The 4,963-nt window shown below is 46.2% G+C and overlaps 1 non-coding gene across 1 annotated transcript; it reads left to right on the plus strand.

Annotated features, from left to right (window-relative positions):
* Window positions 1–4,291: 4,291 nt before the first annotated feature.
* trnak-uuu (transfer RNA lysine (anticodon UUU)) lies at window positions 4,292–4,364 on the plus strand. The gene has a single exon. It is a non-coding gene; the product is annotated as a tRNA-Lys (tRNA).
* Window positions 4,365–4,963: the final 599 nt, after the last annotated feature.

Genomic DNA, 4,963 nt, shown 5'->3' on the forward strand with positions numbered 1-4,963 from the left:
GTTTCCCTCATCACATAAGGCACAGCTCTAGCCTTGTGATGGACCGATCTGGCATCCTGTGTGACGTAGATTTTAACTTTCGCCTCTTTGAAGGCTGAAAGAGATGTTCAAAATGACTTGGAACTGTTGAGCAGGAGGTCCGTTCCTCTGACGACACGGTGTGAACATCATCCCATTTCCAATTTAGTTTTTCCTGACAGCTTCTTCCCAACAATGTTGGGAGATCTCGGGGGACAATCCACATGAAAATCGGTTCACTGCCCCTTTGTGTGTGACAGAGAGCATGGCGCTGCCAAGGACTGGGATGATTTCTTTGGTATAGGTCCTTAGTTTGGTGTCGATCCTTGTGAGTTTTGGTCTGTTGCTTTTGTGCTGCTACAGATGTTCAAATTGTTGAACGCTCATGAGAGATTGACAAGCTCCCGTGTCCAGTTCCATGTTGACGGGTATCCCGTTGAGTAGGACCCTCATTATTATTGGAGGCGTCTTGTTGTAAGAACAGTGGACATTGATCGTGTTGACCCGCTGTACCTCGGTGTCCCGGGCACTGTCCCCACCTTCTTCTGGTACGCTTTCCGACCCTTCTGATTTGTATACCAGCAGGGCTGCTGTTTTTTTGCACGTGAGCCAGATGTCCTGGAAAGTTGCAGTTTCTGCAAACAGCATGCTGAACTCGACACCCCCTTGTTGAGTGCCTTCCCCCACATCACTAGCACAGACCGCTTCCTTTGTTTCCGAAGGATGAGCTGCGTCTGGCTGATCTCTCTTGAGCTTCTCTCATTCTGAAGTTGATTGCTCGCATTGTGGGTTGATGAGGTGTGAATGGCCGTTCATTTGGCCCTTTATCGGCTTCTAGCGCCACTGCCTGCTGTGAAGCCCTGCTCTCCTGCCTTTATCTGTGCGTGGGGGTAGCGGCTTGTTTCAAGCTGTGAACCCCTTGTTGCGATGTTTCGTTAGTTGTCGTACCCGCAGTGTAGATCAACCTTGTTTCTTCTTCTCCTGCCAAGAATGTCTGTGCAATCAGTGCTCCTGCCTCTAGGGTCAAGTACTTGGTCTCTATAAGCTTTCGGAATATGCCTGCGTGGCCTATTCCTTCAATAAAAAAGTTTCTCAGTACTTCTCTCTTTAGTTCATTGGAGAACACACATAAACTAGCCAACGTCCGAAGTTCCGCCACAAAGTCGGGTATGCTCTGGGCCACACAGCGTCTGTAGTTGTAGAACCTGTGCCTGGCCATATGCAGGCTGCTCGCTTGCTTCAGGTGGTCTCTCACAAGTGTGCTCAACTCCTCAAACGACTTGCTTGCTGGTTTCTCGGGTGCCAGCAAGTCCTTCATTAAGGCGTATATTTTCGAGCCACAGCTGGTCAAGAGATGGGCTCTTCTCTTGTCTGCCATATCGTCGCCTAACCAGTCTTTGGTTACAAAGCTTTGCTGGAGTCTTTCTATAAAGTCCTCCCAATTGTCTCCAGCATTATATTTCTCATCTGAGCCGTTGGTAGCCATTCTGTGGATTCTGTGATCCCGTAACTCGTCGCCACTTTAAAGTCCTGACCCTGCAGTACAGACTTACACGAGGCACATGCTGAATTCAAGGTCACTTTTGACCTGCACCTTTATTTCACAGCTCTTGAGTGCCACACTTGCCTGAGACCTGCCTTTATATACCTGTGTGGAACAGGTATGCAGTGTCTCCTGCAAGTGCATCCCTGGTGGTAAAGTATGCTTGTGGTTACAGGTCATATCTAGTTACAGTCATGTATAGCATGGTAAGGTACAGTTATATACAGTAGTGTGAAATAAATTACACTGCTCACCTGGGGGTCGCTTACCGTGTCGGAATTTTGAGTAGAGCGCTTGCTTAGGTAGTCTCGTGTCGGGCATGTGGACAATGTGGCCCGCCCAGCGGAGCTGGTCGAGTGTGGTCAGTGCTTCAGTGCTGGGGATGTTGGCCTGAGCGAGAACACTGATGTTGGTGCGTCTGTCCTCCCAGGGGATTTGCAGGATCTTGCGGAGACAGCCCTGGTGGTATTTCTCCAGTGATTTGAGATGTTTGCTGTATATAATCCATGTCTCGGAGCCATACTGCGGGGCAGGTATCACCACCGTCCTGCACACCATAAGCCTGGTGCCAGATATGACATCCTGGTCTTCAAACACTCTCCTCCTCAGGTGATCGAAGGCTGCGCTGTCACACTGGAGGTGGTGTTGGACCTCGTCATCGATAACTGCCCTTGCTGATAGTAGGTTCCCGCGGCGTGGAAAATTGTCCACGCTGTCGAAGGCCACACTTACAGCCTTCCTAATATAGCACCCTCATTCTATTCTCTTAAAACAAGTTCCAGAATTCTCGGCTAGCTGTGTCGGTTAGAGCTGTGGTTTTATCCTCAGATAGATTATATCACAGTGTTTCCGTAGTGAAGTAGATATCACATTCGCCTCACACACGAAAGGTCCCCGGTCCGAAACCGGGCGGAAAGATCTTGAAAACTTGAAAATGAGACGATTGGCTGACACCTGTTCCTAACGCTTACGTTCGTATGATTTCTTGACCTTTCACAGGAGAACAAACTCTCCTCTGAACATGCATGAGAAAGCTCCAGAAAAAATTTGCCCCCGAGGTGCTTTCGTTTGTGAGGCGAACGTGTTAACCATTACACTGCAGAAACATCTCCACTTTTAGCACCAGATTACCAAAATTAAACCCAATGAGATCGGGATAAAAGTTCCTCACATGCTCAGGGCAAAATATATGATTGCCGGTCTACAAAAGAATGAATAAACTTCAGTACCAGGTCAGACAGAAATGTTAAGCGAGCAGGTGGACCGCTGAATCGTACTTTTAAGAAGTTGGTGGTGACAAAACAAATGGATTACGCTTAATGATTAAATATAAGAAATATCAGAAGTGGGACATAAACCGACATTTCCAGAGGAAACAGTGACCTGAACACAGCACCTTACACCGCTCGGCCATCCTGAATGTTCAGTGCTGCCTATTGCCACCTGCAGGTTGTTTTTGAACTTTTGTGTCCTGTCACAAGAAATAAGTGAGGGCAGAAATCGTATCTCTGCCTGACACCGGGGAAACAGTTCGACAGACCTTGGAGCAAGGGTCTGGTTATTGCCAAACAGCCAAGGAAATAATAATTCTGGAAGAAAAATATCCAAGAGAACAGTGACCCCGAAGTGATGTGAACACACAACCTTCGGATCTGGATTCAGACACACTACCGTTGCACCATGAGACCTACACAGTGAGCTGGAGATGTTTTACTATATGAAGGTTCTGCATACAAGGGGCTTTAAAATCCCCTCCCATTCCCACCAGGTATCACAGGCAGCGCTCACCTGACAGGCACCGTATGATTTCTTCTTAAACTTTTCTCTTGCTTTCACGGGAAACCATCAATAATTAACCCCTCACCTTCTGTTGCACAATCAAACAAATGCTAACGCAGGAACAGTCCATACTTCAATCATTTGTCCTGTGCTTTGCATCTTAACTCAAAAACCATATCCCATTTTACTCACTGTATTTTAGCTTTCTGGTTCAAAGTCTTCAGGTATCTGGGGCAAATTTATTATCAAATTTAACAGCACCGGTTATTCCGATCGTGCACACAAAATACAATCAGTCGTGAAGATAATATCCCACCGTGCGTATTTGCAGATTCAACGCAATAGGATTTCAAATAAAGTGAAAGAATTTTACACTGAAAAGATTTGCAAGTGTTACTTGTATTTGTGTCTTTAATGAAACTTTGTGGCGTCTGACTCCCGTTCATGCCTCTGCTGAATAAGAAAGGAGGGTGTGACGTTGACCAGACTGCACTGCCCCTGATATTTGTCAGCTCATCCTTTATTTTCAGTGGTTTATCGCCCTTTGATGGGCTGCAGTGTAGCGGATATCACGTTGGCCTCACACGCAAAAGGTCCCCGGTGGATCCGTTTTTTCTCAGTCAATGTTATCCATTTATTGAAGTGAAATAAAGAGCAATTAATGAATAAGGGAGCCCTTTTGCCAGGAGAATAAATTGCAAATAAAAACAGCAAATGCTGGAAATCTCAGCAGATCAGGCAGCATTTTCCGGGAGACTAAACTCGCCTCCGATTGTTCATCCACAGAAAGTTTAAACATAATGTTTCTGCCCGGGATTGAACCAGGGACCTTTTGCGTGTAAAGCAAACGTGATAAACACTACACAAGTTTCAACAGCAAGTTTCAACATCTGGGGCGGAGCCAACAGGCGCCTGGCTGCAATGAGCGATAAAAACCTGCGTTGGGCGGAAGCCCGGCTAGCTCAGTCGGTAGAGTATGAGACTTTTAATCTCAGGGTCGTGGGTCCGAGCCCCACGTCAGGGGATTACATTTATTTTAATTTAATGCAGCTTTCATGGAAAAACATCATTAAATAACCCACAATCTTCTTTTGCACAATTAAAGAAATGCGAACTGAATGAACTCCATAATTCAAGTTTGTGAGATACTCAATCATGATTTCAATCATCATTAATCCACCCATAATATTTGACATACGTCAAGGATGCCACATTTGCCCAGCCAGGCTAGCTCAATCGGTAAAGCTTGAGACTTTTAATCTCAGGGTCGTGGGTTCAGGGTTGGGCGAATAAATTTTGTTAAACTTTTCTGTTGCTTTCACGCGAAAACATCATTAATGAACTGATCAATTGGAGAGGCTGGGTCCGTTTCCTTTGGAACAGAGTATTTGTTCTCCAGGATCGATAGTTTCCTTGCTGAATCACAATAACCAGACCCTATATCTCCCTCTGGATGTTCGGGGGTGTCCCGTACATTCCCAGTCGTGTGATTGCCCCTTTTCTGTTCACCAATTCAATCCATATGGCCTCGTCCAAAAATCTGTCCATCTCCAGCTGAAATATATTCAATGACCCAGCCTCCACAGCTCTCTGGGGCAGAGAGCTCCAAAGATTCACCACCCT

This window comes from Pristiophorus japonicus, unplaced genomic scaffold (assembly GCF_044704955.1).
Source record: "Pristiophorus japonicus isolate sPriJap1 unplaced genomic scaffold, sPriJap1.hap1 HAP1_SCAFFOLD_33, whole genome shotgun sequence".
NCBI lineage: Eukaryota > Metazoa > Chordata > Chondrichthyes > Pristiophoridae > Pristiophorus > Pristiophorus japonicus.